At 51.1% G+C, this 14,203-nt stretch overlaps 1 protein-coding gene across 9 annotated transcripts in view; it reads right to left on the minus strand.

Annotated features, from left to right (window-relative positions):
- CASZ1 (castor zinc finger 1) overlaps positions 1-14,203 on the minus strand; it is a 212,556-nt gene that overhangs the window by 120,402 nt on the left and 77,951 nt on the right. For 2 of the 9 annotated variants that reach the window (XM_030017675.2, XM_030017672.2), the window contains exon 1: positions 7,141-7,152. The exons of the other annotated variants lie outside the window; for them this stretch is intronic. The gene's annotated coding sequence lies outside the window, so the exon portion shown is untranslated. Of the gene's footprint in view, positions 1-7,140; positions 7,153-14,203 lie in introns of those variants that run through there. 9 annotated transcript variants of the gene reach the window in all.

Below are 14,203 nucleotides of genomic sequence, written 5' to 3' on the forward strand. Positions count from 1 at the left end.
CTTTAACCAGGAAAACTCTCCTCCTAGGATTACGGGCCCACTGCCCCCCTTCTCTTCCCCTCCATCTGGCTGGGAGCAGCCTGGGACCGAGTGCTCTTCCCAGCCCTGGGAGAACCCTGCAGTTTCTCTCTCATAAAAAAGAAAAATGGGAGCTATAAAAAAGGCAAAGAAAAGAGAAGCAAAGCAAAGGGAAATCACTGCGAAGGAAGAAAAGAGCAAAGCCCCCCTTCCCTTCCCACCCTTTCCCCATTACCTGCCTTTTAGCACTGGGTAGAGCCGCCTGCTTCATTGCTCCTGAGGACTCCCCCTCGGCACAGCACTCCCCGGGGAAATCCTGCCCTGCCTCTCACCCTTTCCCCCTCTGCTCAAACCTGTTGAGCGGAGCCCAGTCCAGCTCAATAAAGGTGATGCAAAAAGAAGGAGCAAAACCAGTGCTGGACAGTAGAAAAGGGACAGGGGCCATGCTGAAGGTAACCCTGCAGCTCAGTGCCCATCAGCCACCTCTGGACTGCTGGAACCAGGCAGGGGACAGAGGGAAGGGAGCCAGCAGCCCTGCTGGTCCCAATCCACTGCTGGTCCCAGCTTCCCAGCACTGATGGCACCCAGGACCAGGAAAGGCCCCAGACCCCGACCTCGCAGCGCAGCTACAGCACCGCCCAGCACAGCGGCGGGGGGGTGCCAAGGGAGGATCTCAAGGAGTTCACCTCCCGCCCTGACATCTGTAAAGCACAGCAGTCCCCAAACTTGGCATTCGGCAGCCCTGGGCTGGCTCCTGCTAATTTGCTGTCAGGCTGCCTAAGCAAACCAATTAAAACTAATCATTAATTATAAAAAAGAGAGAGAGAAAAAGACCCTGCACAAATGGAGAACTGGAAAGGGCATGGGGAAAAGAAGGACAGGAGGGAGCAGTGAGAAAGAAGAGAGCTTGAGAAAGGGGTGGAGGGGTAGAAAAAGACTTTAAAATCCCCAGCACAGAGCTTTGGATGAAGGTAGCAGAAGGGCAAGTGGTATCCCAGGGCAGGGTGGGGAAAGGCAGAGGTGAGGGAAGCAGGGGGGATCTGAGGGAAAAGCGACAGTGCCAAGGATGGCGAGGCACATGCAGAGACCGGGTCCTGCCGTGGCGGGAGCCGGCACCATCGACATAGCCACGAGGCCTCCGCCGTCCCAGCCCCGGCAGGGCCCTACCATAGCCAGAGGGGCAGGAGCTGCAGTTTGGCAGAGGAGCGGGCCCTTGCCAATGTGCGAGACGAGGGCAGAGGAGGAGGAGGAGGGTGCAGGGGGAGCGGAGCAAGCGAGGAAGGCAGAGCCAGGGGTGTGCACCAGGACTCAGGAGCGCTGTCCCTCCATGTCAGGGCTACCGGCTCTCTCAGAGCAAATGCCTTAGATGGGGATGAAAAATGGGGCATTTATGAAAAGCCCCTGATTATGCGGATTTGGCTGGGGCCCTGGCTCAATCGCCGTCGCTCCCGCTGGCTCCCCACGAGCTCCGGTGGCAGAGAACCCCGGCAGCTGTCAGCGCAGCCAGCACGCCCCCGCCGCTGCCGCCCCCGCGCCACCGTTTTGTTCCCCGGACCCGCACACACGCACGCTTCCCAACACCCCTTTTGAAGAGCCTCAGGCCCACATCGGGCTGGCGGATGGCGGAGAGGTGGGGGCAGTGCCATGGAAACGGGCCCTTTCCTGGGGAAACGCGCTGCCGGCCCCCCCCCCCTCCTCGTCCCGGGTGCCCCTTTTGAGGAGCTGTCAGGACCCTGAGTGAGTGTCACACGACCCAAGGACCAGGCGTGACCAAGCCTATTTTCTGCCTCAAATTTGATTGATTAAAAAACTTTTTAGGAAAACCATGTTAAAAGACAAAAAAAGAAAAAAGAGGAAAGAAAAAAATTAAACAGAAAGGGACAAGGGGGTGGGGGAAAAGGGAAAGGCCTCTGTGCTGGGTTTCCCTGGCAATAGCACCAGGGGACAAGTGTCAGAGGCAGATAAACAGCATAACCAGGCCGAAAATAAAGGTCAAAAGAAGCATGAAACTTAACACAACAGTGATTAAGATAATGATGAAGCAGGGGACCCCAGGAAAAAAACTAAGTGTGACACACAGAAACACACATATACGCTCCAAGTGATGGCCCAAGAGACCTGGCATGTGGGAAGAGGTGACTGGGCTTGCTAGGCCCTGGGGGTACCTGGACAAGGGTGGAAACAGAGGAAAAAACAAAGTGGAGGGTTTGGGGAGAGGGGGTCTGTGATTTCCCCCCAGGCTGGTTGCTGTAGGTCGAGCCTGCCCAAAGCGAACAAGCCCCCAGAGCCAAGGGGACCCTCCCATAACACAGACACTCTGTCCCAGCCAAGCAGTCCTTGAATTCGCAACCAAATTCCTCAAAAGAGCTTCCCTGATGCCGGGAGGAGAGCCCGAGTGGGTGTGAATGAGGGAGGCCCTGCTGACATCGACAGAGCTGTGCTGGTTTACGCTGGCTCGGGATCTGGCTCTTTGCCTTTAAGCAACTGGTATAAAAAGCCTCAGAGATGCCAAGAGGGAAGGACGCTGGTCAGACCTCCCTGCCCACCTCCTCTCCCTTGCCAAGGCTAATTCTGCAGAGAAAAGCCCAGGAAGGCTGAAGGATTCAGGAAGCAAGTCCAAGAACGTCATACCCTTCGGCATTTACCTATTCCATCTCAAAATCTCTAGGATGATCTCACGTTTTTGGAGCCCAGCTTAGGACTTCCAGTTGCCTGGGACTGGCTATGTTACTGTCGCCAAGAGGCAGCAAAGAAATTGCAAACTGTTCACCAGCTTCTTCCACTGCGAGTCTGGAACTTCAAAGCTTGTGCAATAGAAAGCGCGGAAACACAAAAGGCCTTCCACCTTTTCTGCACCACCTTGCCATTGGGAGTAACTCTGGTCCCCTGGAAAGTGTCCCTGCTCTGCCTTTTCTGGCATGCCAGAGTCCTGATGCAGAGTCATCTTTAGGGGTTCCGGTGGGACGGGGCCAAGGAAGATGCCTGCAGCCAGCACTGGACTTAATTGTCCCTTGCACTTTGCCTCCAGTGCGAGGGACCACTACCTCACTCGTTTCCTTAAGTTTCCACAAGTAGCTCAAATTCAGACAGAACACTGGTTAGAAAAGGATTGTTCTTCCTGCCAAGTGTCTTGGGGAAAGTAATTTTTCAGTTGAAAATTTTCTTCCATGTAGTGTTTATCATGAGGAAGAGCAAAGAAATGTTTTCACAAAAAGGGTTGAAAAAGTGATACATATATGTTTATACACGCACACAGGCACACACTCCAAATTTCACTCTGTCAGAAAGCTGTTTTCCATCAAATATATTTCAATGCAAAATTTCTAGCATCATATTCATGTGTCTCCCCCCTCCCCCATCATTTATATTCATGGTCTTTTGTAAAGAATGATTCAATTAAACCACCGATGTTCCTCGCTAGGAGGAGAGTCTGAACAGTGAGAGCAACTCCCCAAAAGTAGAGCCGGGTCAGGCAAGGCTTTGCTGGACTGGGAGAGGAACCTGAACATCCACCAAAGATGTGCAGGTTGGAGGGGCTGGGACACCACTACCTCACACCTCCAGAAAAACAGCACATCTGAGTGTGTCAGCTCCAGCTATTAAAAAAAAAAAAAAAAAAAAAAGAAAAAAAATCACTGCTCCGATCCCTGACATTATTGGCTGAAAAATGTGATTTGAAAAATAATAATAGAAAACAAGGCCTTTTTAAATTTCATTTTTGAGCCATTACAGTTCATGTTTTCATTCCTTTTTTTTTTTTCCTCCTTGGTAATCAGAAGAGCGAGAAATGTGATTAAAAACTAAAAAAACCAAACAAATAATGAAAGCTGAGATTCTCATTCGGTCTCCTGTGTCCAGAAACACGGACTTTAAGGGAAAACACCAAATGTCCTTAGACACAGGGTAAAATGAGGCGTTGGCAATGTTATGTTTTGGTTAATCCTGTTATGAAATGTACAGAAAGTCTAAGATACCAAAGATACTTGTAAACATATTCTTAGGTTTTCCTCCCTGCACATCTGATAACAAGGATTTAACACACACTCAGATGCGTGCACACAACCCTGAAATGGGATGAGCAAACTAGTGCTGGGGCCGCGTGTGCGAAATTGTATTAAAGTTGAAATCCCCTCAATGACGGAGCTGGTTCCGTTTTACTTTTTGCAGGGAAAAACAACCCCCGCTCTCAAAACAGACAGTGGAACCTTGAGTTTTTATGCACAGATGTAAGATTACTACTCAGCAATAGTAAGACCCCTTTTATCAAAATCTTTTTTGCATTTTCCAATGAAAATAATACTCTGCATTTCAACAAGCTTTGTGAGCAAAGATCAGTTTCACCTCCTAACGTGGTTAAACTGATTTCTCTTGTTCAGAAAGAAAACCCAGCAACTTTGGCAACAAAACAAAATGAAAAAAGGAACATGCCAGCTACAAAAAAGACCTGGAGTAAAGGCGCAGATACTTTTCCAGCAGCACACCTTCCCTCACCTCTCCTGGCAGCCTCAGCTTAGCAAAGGAGCACCTTCGTCTGGCCGCTGCTCCCTGACAGCAGCACCGTTCGGTCCCCACCGGCAGGCAAAAAGCAGCAGTCACCGGCACAGAGAAAAACGCCAGTGCCTCGGCTGCCCAGCAGTGTGCCAGCAGGTCGGGACGGGCGCGTGCCGTGGGCTTCCAGGCTACCAGGGCAATCAGCTCATAGGGAACATACTCTGACACGTGTGTCCCTGTACATGCAGGACCAAATGATCGTACACACCTCGCAAACGTGTGCGGAGCGCACAAAACTCCCTCGCCATGGCCGAGGAACTGTCAGGAGAACACAAGCAAAAGCTGCTTCTTGACAGCGAGTCATTTATATTTTAGCTTCGTTCCATTATCCTAACGAATCCTTCATCAGCAGATGCAATATTAACAGCAGAAAATCAGCTCATTACATCCGGGGGGATTTCATCAAGTTGACAATCATATATGCAGCTACCCGAGCCTGGAGAGGACAGTGCTCTCGTTATTTAGTTATCTTGGTTTCATCTTAGAGGCTTTTTCTTTCTTTCTTTTTGGGGGTGGGGGTTCATGGTTAGGGGGTGTTTCCCAAAGAACTGCCAGACCCAGAGCTTTTAGGATGCTGGTCCACAGACAGATGCACTCCACTGGGAAATGCTCCAGCCCATCCACAGTAGCTGCAGCTGTTAAAGGGGAAAAAAAAAACCCTCACACAACCTGCAACCTCTGGAGCTCTGAGGGCATTTCTCTGTGGAGTTCAGACTCCAGGAGGGGGTTTGCATCCTATACAGCTCCTGCCTTGTGTCCATGAACATCTGGAGTAGCTGTTCCGGTTCTTCTGCTCCAGGCAGGACTCCCCACTTAACGCTCTGAAGGGTCTCTCTCTGCAGGCGTCCTTATCCAACTGCAGTGTCCCCAGAGGGATAAGATGCATTTAAAGAGTCTGGGATTTTGTGATGAACTTCCCAGGCAAGCAACAGAAAAGGCAGCCCAAATGAGTTGAAGGGGAGAAGATGGGAGTGACAGGGAGAATTAAAGGATGAGTTCAGAAGATTGTGGGGCTCTCTCCTGCCTTGTCTAGGGAGCATTAAACTACACAGCTGAGGAAGCCAGAGAAGACTGGAAGGACACCTTTTGATAATGCACTAGAACATGGCTGAAATAATCCACAGATCATCTTGTGCAACATCTAGGTGAAAACATTGAGTCTTTGTTCTTCTTCCCCCACATATTCTTGCTTTAAAATTATGGGAATGGGCATGCACATTTCAGGGTTACTTCTATTTTTCACAGTCATTCCAGGGGCTACAGGTTGAGGAGCCCTGCAGCAGAAAGGCAGCTTGGGTTCCCCCTGCTAACCAGCAGAGCAGCCAGATGAGGGCTGACAGGAGCTCCCCATGCCTGTGCGCTGCACCAGGCACACCAGCAGCTCCCCAGGCAACTCAAGGTGGGGCATGGAGCGCTTTCAGAGCTGCCAAAAAAACAGCAACACCGAGAAGCACGTTCCTGAGTGCCTGCACAGCTGGGGTCTGGCTAATACTGCCTTCAAAAGACCTTCCTGCTCTGCCTCCCTTACTAAGGGTCTTCCTCAGTAACAGCAGCCAAAGAAGTCCTTGGCACCTCCAGTCTGAAGAGTCACTCCCTGCAGCCTCAGGCCTTCTCCTTGCCTACAAAGGAGCTTTTCTGCTCACCCTGAGATTCCCTGGAAGAACAGGGATCTCCTGCCGAGTTCTCACTCACACATGGCGGGTGCCTTTGCCACCATGTCAAGCAAAGGCTGGTGATTTCAGCCAGAGCGCAACAATCTGGCTTCCAGGACTTCCTCTCCGTCAGGGGATGAAGCTGGAGAGACTAGTCTGGAACTGGACATGGACCATTCATGGCAGATACCTGCTTCTGGACAAGCCTCTCTGCTGCTCAGCCTCAACCACTCAACATAGCTGAAGGAAGAAGTTGAGCTCACATCTCCTCCAGCTCAGAGGGGGCTGGGATGGGCATTTTACATTTTCCCAGCAGGGCTGGATTTCTGCACAGCAAGGAATATGTTCCCGGGACGTCAACTCCAATCTCTACTGCGCTCTGACAGATTTAAGCTCCAGTTTGTCCGACAACATCCCAAAGTGTAAGAAACTGGGGGCAGACTCTCTAATCAGGCTGTAGGACAAAGGCCCGGTCTGACCCTGTCACTTCCACTTACTCTTGCTGTCTGTCTTGCTCCCCCCACCCTCTCGGCAGCCTCCCTGCCCACCCTCGGCTGCCCTCCCTTCCCTAACACAGCTGGGCTAATCCTGCTCCTCCCGCGTCCAGCGCAAATCCTCCCCAGAGTAAACCAATCCTGGGAATTTTTATTAGATTATCAGCCTGCCAGCTCAGTGCTGGCTGGACTAATCCTAATCAGGACTGATTTCTATTAGCCAGCTTCAGGGAGGAGCTATGCTGTCCCAGCACCCCAGGCCCACACTGGGGGAGCCCAAGGCCTTTTAGCCCATTCTATTCAAATTTTCCTTTTAGAAAGGAACAAATTTCGTCCAGGATTGCCGGCTGCAGCAAATGCAAAGTTTGCATGTGGGCTGCATGCACAGAGCAGCATTGGGCAGCCATGGGGCAAACTGTCCCTACCTTGTCACTGAGCTGCAAGAGACGCCAAAGGGGTCCAGGCTCCACAGCCCCTCTGGCCCTGGCTCCTGGCTCGTACAGCCAGCAAGGGCCAGTTAGTGCCACGTGGAAAGATGTTTTGTGGCAGGGGACACGAGCCTGCTGGGTAGCAGGCTGAGTTGATGGGCTCATTTTAGACAAGAGGATAAGTGGCCACAGCTTGAGTGACCAGGACAGAGTTCGCAGTGCTGGCTGAGTCAGCGAGGTCTCCATGCCCCATTACCCATGCCCAAAGCAATCTACTCTCACTTCCCTCCCCATTTTATTAAAGCAAACTGTCTCTCAGGTGTTTCTTTCCTAAACCCATCCCTGGCCCTGGAACTGACCTGGCTGAAAATGTTTGCTCTTTACTGGCCCATGGACTGAGGCTGGTGAAAGTTTTGCTGTCGACTTAACAGGATTTGAGTCAAGCCACAACGGCAGCTTGAGCAGCCAGTTCACAAGAAGGGTGTTGAGAAGAGAGTGCTGTGTCCCCTGCCTCTGTCCTCTTGTCCAATCCACCCGCTCTGTGCTGAAAGCACAACTATTAACAGCAGCCCCCAGGGGACTCCAACGCACTTCTGAGCGCAGCCAGCTGCGATGCAGCCGCTCTGCTGCCGCAAAGAGAGAAATCAGACAAGGAGCACTCAGGAAAGCCTCTCTTCCCAAAAGTGACCTGGGATCTTTGAAACCTTCCAAAGAGGGGTCATTTAAACCTAATTGCTATTAAGCCTCTTCTAAATTTGTCTACTCAACCTCTCACATGCACAGTTACACCATTTTTATGCTGCCTTCCAAAGGAGGATGAATCGCCTGTAGGACTGAAAGCTGCATTTCCTGGGGACCATGGTTCTCTCTGACTTGGTGCTAAAGTGAACAGGTTGCCCTCCCGTACAGTAGCTAGAGGGACAGCAATGCACTAGACAGGGCTTCAAGCAAGCCAAAAGATGCCCCAGGCTGAGACCAAGATCAAATGTGCTTTACATCCTTACGAGAAGCCCCAAAATGAGAGCTGATGAGCCACAGCCCTGCCTAGAGCTCAGGGTGCTGCCCCTCAGCAGCTAGTTTTGTGGAAGAGAAGCACCACACAAACCCAACAAGATCTTCCAAAGGAGCAGCTCCACAGCCAGTGCCTCCAGACACTCTGTGCTGCATCAGCTCAGGACCTTGTTCTCTGCTTAGGGACATTAGTGTAAATCATGAGTAACTGTCCAGAACATCAGGCTGTAACTTAGAGCAGCTCAAGCCCTCTTTCTCCTTTCCGGCCAGGCTTACAGCACCAGTCTTACTCTGGTAGGTGGCAAGGTTTCCTAAGAGAGAGTTAACCAGATCCAGCTGGAATCAGAGGCTGCAGCAGGCTTCCTGATGACAGAGAGAGAAATGGGGGACTTGGCCCAAACCCTCTAGAAACCACATCAAAAAGAGATGTGGGCGAGAGCCAAGAACAGATGATCCAACTGTGAAAGGGCTTTGTATGTGTATGTGTTTGTGTGTGTGTGCGTGCAAGCCGAGGAGAGAGGAAAAATCAAAAGAAAGAGAGAAAGGAAAGAGGAGGAGTAAGAATGAACAGAAGGATGGAAAGAAAAGGTGTGGAGGCACGAGATCAGGAAGGGACCAGAACTGTCACAATGTGTGTGGCCTGCTTGCAGGCACGCGATGAACAACAAAACATGGTAACAATATATAATAGATGTCATGTGTTAATGATAAACACAAATCAGGAGAAATACTGGGTCTGTCTCTAACTCCTCCCAACTCGGATCTCAAAGTGCTACAGAAACATGGGGCCAGACTTGTTTCAGTAAGGCAGCGCAACTCCTTTGACCTTGGTGGAGCCGTGGCAATGTGCATCCTTTGGAAAACCTTGCACGCTCCTTCTTGCTCTGCTGCAAACCTGGGTGCTACTCTGCTCCTGTGCATGGAGTCCTTTCACAGAGGCAAGGAGAAGGCAGCAGATTTCCACGGGGGAGTTGGTGGAAGAGCTGTGGCTGGAGACCAGGAGGCTTGACTCCCAGTTCTGCGATTTAACCACCGAATCAAGGTTTAGCCCATTTAGAAGCAAAGCGGCATTAAGCATTATACAGTGGTAGCAGGACAGGGTCATGCATCCCAGCCTCCTCACTCAGCACTGCCTTCCCTAAACCCATCAACAGTGGACTGAAGGGAAGATTTCTCTGACTTGGTTTTGCCCTCACTGCAGGGGGTCCCCACAATATGGTGGTCTGCAATAGTCTAAATCGGATTATGTATCTCTGCTCTGGAAGAGCAGCAGCTCACCCAAACTAGCTCCTCAATCAAGTCTACTCCCCCTCCAAGGTATGCCCACCGCCAGTAGGAGCACTGGAGTTAGCACTGGCAAACACATCCTCTCACAGCTCAGTGGGACACCGGGAGGACAGCAAGATCCAAGGGTGGATATGCTCCTCCGATGTCAGCCTGTCCTCCTGCAGCTGGATTAGTAATCCAGGCTGGGACACAGACCTGATCCCGGGGGTGTTTCCCATTCCAGCTGTGAGCTCCCTGCCAGTCCTGTGCCGGCCTCATCCCTCTGCAGAAGGGATGCTTTGCAAAAGTCCCCTCCACACCGTGCCTAATGACTCCCTGAGGCACCTCTCCTTTCCCACCTTGCTGCCTCTGCCTCTCACGTATATGATCTGGCTGGCAGACTCCACGTAAAGGAGATGAGACCCAGAGACCAGACAAACCCAAACGTCTTGTTGAGGTCCACAGCTTGAAGAACAGAGAAAGAATACTAAGCCCTTTATATCCAAAGGCATGTATCATACGCCAGATGTTGGCCAAAAATGCTTGAGTACCATGGGCAGAGGTGAAAGGGAAGATGAGACATGCAGCAAACCGGGGACAAGATAAGAAAAGGGAGTATGTGAGAGACATGACTAGGTGAACAGTGGGGACACCGAAAGATGAAATGGGATAAAACCAAGTTGCTTCTGCCCTTTAAAGGAGCTCTGGTCTTGAGCAAGAACACTGATACACACCTGGCCTTACCATCCAGAGCGGCTGCAGTCAGGCAGGGAAATGTGCCCAGCTCCACGTCCCCTGGAAGCTGGGCCATGCCCAAATGTAATCAGGGAAAGTTTAGACTTTCCTCCCCCCACTGCCTCTTTTTTTTTTTTCCTCCTTTTTTTTTTTTTTTTTTTTTTTTTTTTTTCCAATTTATCAGCAGATTGTGTGGAGCCGAGTGGCGCTCGCCTCACCCTGCTAAATAAAGCTTTGGTATTTCTGATAAAGCCATCAAATTCCTTATCACGCTGACACAAAGAGCATTTAAAGAGACACACACACTCTCCAGCACCCTCCACTTCCCAGTCCCAGGCGCCTCAGGGTAACCTTTCTGAGCTAAAATGAAAAGGGGGGGGGCAGGGGGAGGTAGCTGTTTAGAGCCCTGCATTTCCCAAGCATTGAGCCCACGTTGTGAGGGGACCTGGCCTGTTTAACCTTTAAAGAGGGAGGCTGGGTTCTGTCAGGCTGTCCTGAATACTGGGACAGATTCGATAGCTCTGTGTAAATAATGCAAGCTGAGATGTGGCATCAATAGAAATGCCCTGCAACAAGAAGAATATCGATAGCCGGAAAATCCTATGAGGAGGATGGCAAACCCAAGTGTCTGTAGGTGCTTTTAAACTAGGAGAAGGGGAAGAGAACCAGAAATCTTGGGCTGTCAGGAAGACACAGCAGGGGCTGCCATTGGCCCTTGGATGTGCTTTTCCTCATGATGGCCTCAACAGGGTGTGAAAAGATACGGCCGTGGACTTTGGCACTGCCTTTCCCCTGCTACACCAGCCTGAAATCTGCCCCTGTCCCCCAAGCAATGTGACAGTCACGCAGGCAGCCGTCGGGAACCCCTGCTTCCCTCCCCGCAAACACAGCCCGGAGACATTCTCTCTCCTCTTTGCCACAGCGCAGGCTGTTGTTTAACCTTCAAATTTATTATTTTTAATTATTTTGATTTATAAAAGCGTGCGGCAGTTAAAACCACATTAAATAAACTCAGCGTTACGGCGCTTAACAAACACACATAACTTTGGACTTCTGAGGACTCCATAAAATAATCATCCGCCTGGAAGTCGCTGCAGCCGCCCGCCCGCGCCTGCCCCGGCGCGCTCTCGCCTGGCCGGGCTCCCCCACCGCCACACACCCACATCCACGCACGCTCCTCGCTGCTCCTGCCCCGCCAGCGCCGGCTGCACAGGCCAAACGGGATCCACGCTGGCACGGCTCCACTGCCGTATGCAATCCCACTTCGTGCCCAGCCTCAGCCTCCTGGTAGTCCCACTCGTGCCCAGACTCCTCATCCTCCTCTCCCCACTCCTCTCCCCATCCTCTCTCCGCAGTCTCCGAGCAGCTCTCCTTTCTAGCTTGGCTTTCTGCCCTTCTCCAAAAGGGTGTTTCAGACTCTGACCTCCCCTTCCCAAAAGGTGTTTCATCCCATCTTACATGCTGCTGAGATTTCAACAGAGGAGCTCGTAATGTTTTGATACCATAAAATCAAACAGCATTAGGTCTCTACTGCCTTAGCTAGGTTTCATACCCTGCTTCACATCGGCCCTGAACACGAGCACGTCTCCTTGCTAAGCAAACAATCAAGGCTGGAGGAGATGAAGAAGAAGAAATAAGAAAAGAGAGGAAGGAGAAAGAGAATTAATAAAAAAGTGAGACCACCTGTCTGGTAAACTCCACGCAGGATGCCATTGGGAAAGGCTGTTCTAGGACCTAATCCAGTGTCAATGAGACCTCTGCTTCCATTGCCTGTGCAAAAACCTCTGCAACCAGCTGAATGCTGAAGGTGTGGGCTCTGCCTCGCAGCCCCTCTCCCCACCTGAGGATGTATCTCAGGGATGTGGAGAGCACACAGCATCTTCCTCCTCCTATCCATCCCTTGCTTCCAGGAGCAATAAAACATGCTGATTCTTTTAAATCCCAATCACCTGCTGTTTCTCAGCCTGGCAGGGCCATCCCAAGGAACTCAGTGGGTGGGCCTGAGACACACACAGAAAGTTGAGGGAAGAGACTCTCACTCCCCTGTTTCATTGGCATCTGCAGTAAAACATCAGTGATTTATACAGGAAGTAGGTGAAGAGCAATTATAATTGATTGGGAATCATTTCCTGATGGTGTCTGGGTGTGATTGATGGTGCCGGCCGACTGCTAAAGGACAGCAGGCACTGAAAAGAGACAATTTGTAGTTCCCGTCCGCTGAGCTGAATGCACCACAAACCACGAAACCCTCTTCTGCTAGAAACTCCTGCTCAGAAAGATGCGGCTCTCCCCAAACCAAACTGGCCCTCAGACCTGAGCTGTGCCCTTCTCTCACATAACCCCAGCCATCCCCTCACTCGCTGAGGGTGGCCGTGCCTTTCTCCAAGCCGGCTGACCCCATGCTCCAGCAGCGCACCTCCCTGCCCCTTCTAGTTTTTGTGTTTTTTAAGAAATAAAGTATCTGTCACAGTGCTGACATGTCCTGGTGATACGGATGGCTAAATCACTGGAAAGACAGCGAAGTCGCACATCTCAAGTGTCAGGTAGGGTGTTAGGGAAGCAGGGACAGGTACGCAGCACACAGAGCCCCAGCACGTGGCTGTGCCAGCAGCATCCGCAGGGCCATGGAGGTCACCTGTCTGAATGCTGGCCAAGGGCTGATCCTCCTTTCCATCCATAACAGGGTAAATCAGGACTGAACTTAAAAGCCCTCCGCAGTTTCCCGGTGTAAAGCAAGAGTGAGGACAGAGTCAGCCCATGTTTCGGAACCGAGCAGAGGCCAGCTCCAGCCGATGGCTGTCCTCCACTGGAGCAAAGTGAATCAAAGAGGTGGGACTGGGCTTGGTCCAGCTCCTGGGAGGCAGCCAGCCACACGAGAGAAGCCGGCACCTTGGCCGGCACAGACTGTCACCGCTGGCTATCTTAGCAGAGAGGTGAAAGGGCTGCAGACCAAGTGCATCTTCTGTTGCCCATCTACCAGGCTACAAGTTTCTACTGAGTCTTTTTGGGGTCTCTGCCTTTTGGTCAAAATTTGGCAAAAATAATTTCTTGCAAGATGCTCCCTCTCTCTTTGCGTGCCCGTGTTCTTTTCCCTGTCATAGCAGGGGCCTCTAGCAGAGGAGTCCCCAGGCCAAGGAGCCCAAAAGCAGCACAGGCAGACCAGCTAGCAGCAAAGGAGGAACGCAGATTGCAGCTCCAGTCCTTGCTAGATGCAGAGTCCCTTGGCGGCCATGGTCTGACACTGAACCTTTCTGTACTTTGGTACAGCGCGATCCTGAGAGTTACCTGCCTCTCAGGAGAACCGCAAGGTAAAAATTACCGTGTGCAACACAAGTGCTAACGCACATCCTACACTTTGCTGCTTTTCTCTAGATCCTAATACATATATAGTACAGCGACATTTCACATCTCTACAGCAACTCACGCCTAAGCCCATGCTATCTCACAGAAGATATTCCTGAACATCTATCCCTCCTCGTGAGGAAGAGGAGAACAAAATTCATAAACAAAACCTCTTGCTAAAAGTCACAAGCAAGCATCCCAAACGGCCGCTTCAAGTAGAATTTTACACTCAAACAAAAGCTCCAGAAGCTCCATGAACCTCTCCAGGAAACTCACCAGCAGACATGAAAGGCATTTGGAGGCTGCAGTGATGGTAGAGATTTACAAATGGGGAAACTTAGTCACTGAAGATTAACATGATTGACTGAGATAGCACCGTCCTTGGCAGAGCGGAGGAGGAGCTCATTCCTGTACACCTCCTGCTCTAACCACCAAATTGTCCTGCCCTGCACTGGAGTAGTGAAGACAGCAAAATTCTACCACAGTTTGAGCTCAGGAAAGGAAATTTTAGGCTGACAGGTGTTGGGTTTTTGTTGGGTTTTCTGTTTTGGTTTTGGTTTTGGTTTTTTTTTCCATTAAGTATTTGCATTTTTACTGAGCTACTGGAGAGGATGGAGAGGACTGGATGTGGGGCAGACGGGGAGGACGCTGTGCAGACCTCCTTGCCCGCAGTTTGTATTTCATTCCCCTGGGAAGGCTCCAGAGT

The sequence above is a fragment of the Aquila chrysaetos genome, chromosome 6 (assembly GCF_900496995.4).
Source record: "Aquila chrysaetos chrysaetos chromosome 6, bAquChr1.4, whole genome shotgun sequence".
In the NCBI taxonomy this organism is placed as follows: domain Eukaryota; kingdom Metazoa; phylum Chordata; class Aves; order Accipitriformes; family Accipitridae; genus Aquila; species Aquila chrysaetos.